Source organism: Pristiophorus japonicus, chromosome 1 (genome assembly GCF_044704955.1).
Source record: "Pristiophorus japonicus isolate sPriJap1 chromosome 1, sPriJap1.hap1, whole genome shotgun sequence".
In the NCBI taxonomy this organism is placed as follows: Eukaryota; Metazoa; Chordata; class Chondrichthyes; family Pristiophoridae; genus Pristiophorus; species Pristiophorus japonicus.
Window position 1 is genome coordinate 461,850,211 of NC_091977.1, and position 7,534 is coordinate 461,857,744.

The window sequence follows — 7,534 nt, forward strand, 5'->3', positions numbered from 1 at the left end:
GTGAGGTGGAGCATTGCAGCGAGGAAGATCGAGAAGAGGGTTGGCGTGATGACACAGCCCTGCTTGATCCCGGTCCGGACATGGATTGGGTCTGTGGTGGATCCATTGGTCTGGATCACTGCTACAAACAGAACAGTTGTGGCAATGGAGAGTGTCTGCAAATCTTGGTGATGAAGTTGGGCAAGATGCCCAGTGGTATCCATAGACAGAGACAGCTGTCAGATTCACAGCTCCTCGGAGAGGTCTCCACGCCTGTACACCAGTTGGGGAGGGTAGAACCTGGGAAGTGCTGTCCTCTGCCATATTGTCTGATTTTCCCGACCTCGGCACACTGCTGCTGCAACTGCTCCTCCATTATGATGAAACAGAGTGGCTTGTCCATGGTGTAAGATATCCGTTGTCCGAAGTCGAATTGAATCTGGGATTGGGAGTAGGAAGAGAGGAAAGCATGATGGTAAAACGAATGGCAGGTGTCAATGATTAGAAAATGTGATGAAAGAGGTTACAAAAAGTTCCTCTGGAGCTTGTAATCAGTAAGTGAAGTTGGTGCTTTCTTCAGCTCACCAGCTCCTTACTTACACTTCTCTGAGGTGATAGGGAAACTGTTGGACTATTTTTTTAAAATGTAACTTAGAGGGGATCTTGCAGGTGGTGGTGTTCCCATGTGCCCGCTGCCCTTGTCCTTCTAGGTGGTGGAGATTGCAGCTTTGGGAGGTGCTGCCGATGAAGCCGTGGGGAGTTGCTGCAGTGCATCTTATAGATGCTACACACTGTAGCCACAGTGTGCCGGTGGTGGATGGAGTGATTGTTAAAGTGGGTGGATGGGGTACGGATCATAGAGGCTACTTTGTCTCAGATGGTGTCGAGCTTCTTAAGTGTTGTTGGAGCTGCATTCATCCATCATACTCCTGACTTGTGCCTTGTAGATGGTGGAAAGGCTTTGGGAGTTAGGAGTGCGACACTCACTGCAGAATATCCAGCCTCTGACCTGCTCTTGTTCTCACGGTATTTATGTGGCTGGTCCAGTTAAGTTTCTGGTCAATGGTGACCCCCAGGATGTTGATGATGGGGAATTTGGTGATGGTAATGCCATTCAATATCAAGGAAAGTTGGTTAGACTCTCACTTGTTGGAGATAGTCATTGCCTGGCACTTGTGTGGCGCGATTGTTACTTGCGACTTATCAGCCCAAGCCTGAATTTCATCCTGGTCTTGCTGCATGTGGGCATGGACTGCTTCATTATCTGAGGAGTTGCGAATGGAACTGAACACTGTACAATCGTCAGCGAACATCCCCACTTCTGAACATTTGATGGCGGGTAAGTCGAGTGGTTCTGGCAAAACCCAAACTGAGCATTGGTGAGCAGGTTATTGGTGAATAAGTGCTGCTTGATAGCACTGTCGATGAAAAGTTCCTTCACTTTGCTGATGATTGTGAGTAGATTGATGGTGTTATGTTTGTAATGCACTTATGAATGACTCCACGAGGCAGTGTGTTGTACTCAAACTGTTGTGACCTTGGTCCTTTATTCATAACTACAAAGTGAGGCACAAGCATGGTGGGCAGCCTTTTATACTGGGCCCTGCGCACCTATGCAGGTGACGCTCAGGTCTCCCACCACACTGCCCTCTGGTGGACAGCCTCTGCCACAGGGGCAGGAAACCCCGGTCTCCACCAGTTGCACCCTCTAGTGTTGCCAACATAGTGTATACACAGTGTAAACCTTATTGATAGTACATCAGATAACAAGTCTCCATCTTATGCAACTATACAGTGACTACACAGAGAGTATATCTATATTCTGCATATATAACATCACTCTCCCCCAAGTCCTTTGTGCCGATTACCTTTGCACTATGTGCTCTGGCCTAGCTCTCCCCAGATTTAACATAGAAACATAGAAAATAGGTGCAGGAGTAGGCCATTCAGCCCTTCTAGCCTGCACCGCCATTCAATGAGTTCATGGCTGAACATGCAACTTCAGTACCCCATTCCTGCTTTCTCACCATACCCCTTGATCCCCCTAGTAGTAAGGACTTCATCTAACTCCTTTTTGATAGAAACATAGAAAATAGCCCTTGCACTTGGCTATGCTTTGGCTTGGCTCTCTCCCTGTTAACCCCCAAGTCCTTTTGCCGCAACATTGAGTAGTGGTTACCAGTTTGGATGGTTCGATGATGCAGTGGAGGTTCCAGTGGGTTCTGGGTGTGATCCATGTGTGTGTCCATGGCTACATACATCCATTTCCCCCCCCACTCCACAGCGAGATCATGCCCCAGGCCCGTTACATTAACATGCAGGATTAGACACAGTGCAAGTCCAAAGAAAGGAAGTTACAGTTTATATCGTGACACCTTGGTTCAGTGACTTACATTCGTTACGTTTTGCAGTCGTGCGCCAGGAATGGGTGGATTGCATTCATGGTTCAGTCATGGTAAGTACTGAGGTAGCAGTACAGGTGTGCGAGGACGCAGGTTCCAGAGCAACCAGACGGGGTCCTAGTCGTCTGATAGCGGCGCTGCGCCCCCTGCTAGTGGGTTGGGCTTGGTTCACTCACCTAGCCAGGACTCAGGGCCTTTGCCGTTGCCTAGTGGTGGGCAGAGCGCAGATGTGTGTGGCCTCACTGTCCTCCTTTGAGGGCTGCAGAAGCTTCTGCCTGCTCTCTAACAGTATTGGGAACCTGGCTGTTCCAGGTCCCTTTTGGGGAACTCATTGAGTTGGACATGGCCGAGGTAGCGACTGGGTCTGGGGGCTGCGCCGTCTCCACCCGGGTGGTGGACAACGGCAGTCAACTGCGCATATTGACGCCATTTTTGATCTAGATCCATGGCGAATAGTGCCATCAGGTGCCTGCAGCATGGGATAGACCTGGGGCAGGATATTGGAATCAGTACCTTCACCCTCCTGAGGTCGCTGGCCTATAACTTCTGGGGACACCTGGGGCAGGGCATCAGAATCAGCGCCTTTACCCTCCCGAATTCGCTCGCTTGCTACTTTTGGGGACACTCTATTCCCGACATCTCGCAACAACATTTTGTTCTTTACATTGGGAATGGTACCAACATCTCGCAACAACATTTTGTTCACAATCTTAATCGGTTCGTTACATTGATTGCCATGCATACAATGTCTCTTTAAGTTCAGTTGGTTGCAGGTCTCCTTTAAAAGAACCCTGCTGGCTTTACCCCAATCAAATCCTTTGTTAGACACCACGTGTTGGTCCCTCAGCGTTGCACCTCGTGGTATGGCCGTGGCCATCTTTTTTTGCAGCCATTTTGCCTCTGTCCATGAAGTCGACTGCCGTGATCCTTCTCTCCCGCAATTCTGCCACAAAAGCTGGAAGAGTGCCTGTGAATTTGATCTTCTTCCCCAGCAGTCCTGCCACTGGAGCCGGGAAGGTACTTTTAGGTCGTTCCGGTCGGACTATTGCCACGCAGTCGTGATGGACGGTCTGTGCCTCAGGTGCTGCACTGGTCTGTTTTCTGGTGCCTGGCCCAAGTGAAGGTGAGGTTTTGCTCTGCCTCTGAGCATGGGGAACATCGATTGCTAGAGTGAAGAGGACTTCCCATTTCCACTGGATCTTCCCCATCCACCTTCTTCCGAGTAGCGTTGGACCATCACCTGCAACAACCCACAGAGGTAACTTGTGCACCACGCCATTATGGATTACACTTACATCCGCACTACCAATTACTGGGGTCAGCTCCTTGGTGTAGGTGTGCAACTTTTCCTATACTGGAACCAGCTCGGGTCATTTTTCGTTCCATAGCTTCTCAAAGGCATCCTGGCTCATCACTGACTGGCTCACTCCCATGTCCACTTCCATGAAGACTGGAACACCGCTTATCTCAACTTCCATCTACACTGAAGGACAATCGGTGGTGCAGGAATACACTCCATACACTTCTTGGGGCTGAGCTGTCTCTCTGGCCAAATCATCATACTCCCCGCTGGATTCAAAGTCATCTACTGACTCCTCTGCTAGACGGTGTGTCGTATTTCTTTTACACATACGCTGGAGGTGGCCCTTCGTGTTACAGGTTTTGCATATGTACTCAGCAAACCGACACTGGTGAGCCCGATGGTTTCTCCACACACCAGCATGGTGTTACTCAATTAGCACCCCTCGGCGGACTCTGAGTTGTGGAACCCTGAGGTCTGTGCTCTCTGCCCTGGGCAGAGCCATGTTCTACAGTCTTGCCTGTGAAAGGCACCATTCTGTGTACAGTACTAGGTTTGAGTCCACAGGATGAATAATTTGCTTGGTGCTGCAGATCGAGGTCATGAACGCCTGACTGATGCTGATGGCCTTCTGCAGGTTGACTGTGGTGTCGGCAGGTAATAGCTTGTGAAGGAGGCCCTCGTGGCCAGTTCCTATAACGAAGATGTCTCGCAATGCTTCGTTGAGGTGCGTGCCGAAATCACACGGTGCTGCAAGTCTCCTGAGGTCGTCAGCATATTTTGCAACCTCCTGGCGCTCAGATCTGCGGTGAGTGTAGAATCTGTGCCTGGCCATGAGGATGTTCTGTTTTGGTTTTAGTTGGTCGTGAATTAGTTCAGTCAGCTCATCGTATGTCTTATCCTTGGCCTTTGTGGGTGCCAGCAAGTCCCTGATGAGGCGGTAGACCTCAGGCCCTCAACCGTTCAGCAGTATAGCTTTGCACTTCTCCGCCGATGTCTCCCCTGCCAGGTCGTTTGCCACGAAATATTGCTCGAGCCTTTCCATGAAGGCATCCCAATCATCACCCTCTGCAAAGTCTTTTAGTGTGCCAAAGGTAGCTATAATCACGTGAAATTCCATATTCTTATTGCCAGTTGTTATATCTGTAATGTGACTGACTCCATGAGTCAATGTGTTGTACTCAAACTGTCGTGACCTTGGTCCTTTATTCGTAACTCCAGAGTGAGGCACAAGCATGGTTGGCAGTCTTTTATACTGGGCCCTGCACACCTATACAGGTGACCCTGAGGTCTCCCACCACAATGCTCTCTTGTGGACAGCCTCTGCCACAGGAGCAGGAAACCCCAGTCTCCACCAGTTGCACCATCTAGTGGTGCCAGCATGGTATATATACAGTGTAAACCTTATTGACAGTACATCAGGTAACAAGTCTCCATCTTATGCAACTATACAATGACTACACAGAGAGTATATCTCTAGTCTGCATATGTAACAGATGGGGCGGTAATTGGCTGGATTGGATTTGTTCTGCTTTTTGAGGACAGGACATAATGAGGCAGTTTTCCACATTGTCAGGTAAATGCCAGTGTTGTAGCTGTACTGGAAGCTTGGCTAGAGGTGTTACTGGTTCTGGAGCACGGCTTCAGCATGACAGCTGGGATGTTGTCGGGGCTCATAGCCTTTGCTGCATCCAGTGCGCTCAGCCGCTTCTTGATATCATGTGGAGTGAATCGAATTGGCTGAAGACTGGCTTCTGTGATGGTGGGTTCTTAGGAGGAGGCCGATATAGATCATCTACTTGGCACTTCTGGCTGAAGATGGTTCCAAATGCTTCAGCCTTGTCTTTTGTACTTGCGTGCTGGGCTCCGCCATCATTGAGGATGGGGATATTCATGGCGCCTCCTCCTTCCATTAGTTGTTTAATTGTCCACCATCATTCATGACTGGATGTGGCAGGGCTGCAGAGCTCTGATTTGATCCGTTGATTATGGGATCGCTTAGCTGTGTTCTTAGCATGCTGCTTCTGCTGCTTAGGATGCTTGTAGCACTGTGTGGCAGCTTCCCCAGGTTGGTACCACATTTATACGTGTGCTTGCTGCTGCTCCTGACATGTTCTTCTGCACTCCTCATTGAAACAGGGTTCTTCCCCTGGCTTGATAGTAATAGTAGAGTGAGGGATAGGCCGGGCCATGAGGTTACAGATTGTAGTGGAATAGAATTCTGCTGCTGCTGATGGCCCACAGCGCCTCATGGAAGTCCAGCTTTGAGCTGCTAGATCTGTTCTGAATCTATCCCATTTAGCACAGTGGTCATGCCACACAACACATTGGAGGGTGTCTTCAGTGTGAAGATGGGACTTCGTCTCCACCATGACTGTGCGGTGATCACTGCTACCAATGATATCATGGCCAGATGCATATGTGACATAGGTTGGTGAGGACGAAGTCACGTAGGTTTTTCCCTTGTGTTGGTTCTCTTACCACCTGCCGCAGGCCCAGTCTGGCAGATATGACCTTTAGGATTCGGCCAGCTCAATCAGTAGTGGTACTACCGAGCCACTCTTGGTGATGGACATTGAAGTCCCCCACCCAGAGTACATTCTGTGCCCTGCTACCTCAGTGCTTTTCCAAGTGATGTTCAACATGGAGGAGTATTGATTCATCAGCTGAGGGAGGGCGGTAATCAGCAGGAGGTTTCCTTGCCCATCTTGACCTGAAGCCATGAGACTTCATGGGGTCCGGAGTCAATGTTGAGGACTCCCAGGGCCACTCCCTCCCAACTTTTTACCACTATGCTGCCACCTCGAGACAAGACGTACCCAGAGATGGTGATGGAGGAGTCTGGGACATTGGTTGAAAGGTATGATTCTTTGAGTATGACTATGTCAGGCTGTTGCTTGACTAGTCTGTCAGACAGCCCTCCCAATTTTGGCACAAGTACTCACATTGTAATATCTGAAGGCGGTGCCGAGGTCGATGCCGGGTGGTCTGTCCAGTTTTATTTTTATTATTGTTTACAACTGAATGGCTTGCTAGGCCATTTCAGAGGGCAGTTAAGAGTCAACCACATTGCTGTGGGTCTGGAGTCACATACAGGCCAGAACAGGTAAGGGCGGCAGATTTTCTTCCCTAAAGGACATTAGTGAACCAGATGGGCTTTTACAACAGTCTGGTAGTTTTATGGTCACCATTACTGACACTAGCTTTTCATTCCAGATTTAAAAAAATAATTTAACTGAATTTAAATTCCACAGCTGCTAAAGTGAGATTTGAACACACGCCTCTGGATTATTAGTCCAAGCCTTTGGATTACTAGTCCTGAAATTTAACCACTACACTACCATTCTGTTGATACTTCTTATCCTTATTTACTCTTAGTTTTTTTTGGGGGGGATGGATTCAGCATCATTGACCTTTCCTTGGATGAACCTTTGCTCCAACCGTCCCAGAGGGCACTTTTCATTGTCTTCACGTTTAGATACATTTGTAGTGTGCCCAGGATTTCATTTTGCTTCAGATTATTGGTTTTATCATTAGTTTTTTTATGATCATTTTTGATTTTGGAAGCTGGCAGAATAACACTACACTACACCATGGGGTAGATTTTGATTTTGTGTGATTCTCTAAAACGGGTGACAGCGAATCGTCAGTCAGTTTTACATCTCTCCTGATTTTTATTTCCATTGACTTCATTCAACAACATTGGACCTCAATTAAATATTCATTTTGAGTTCCTGCCTATGCAACCAGCTGCTTCCAGATCACATACAGGGTGGGATCTGAAGTGCTGCACAGCCATTGAAAGGGAAGTTCAATATAAACTTCTGATGCAGCAACCCTAATATCTGGAATG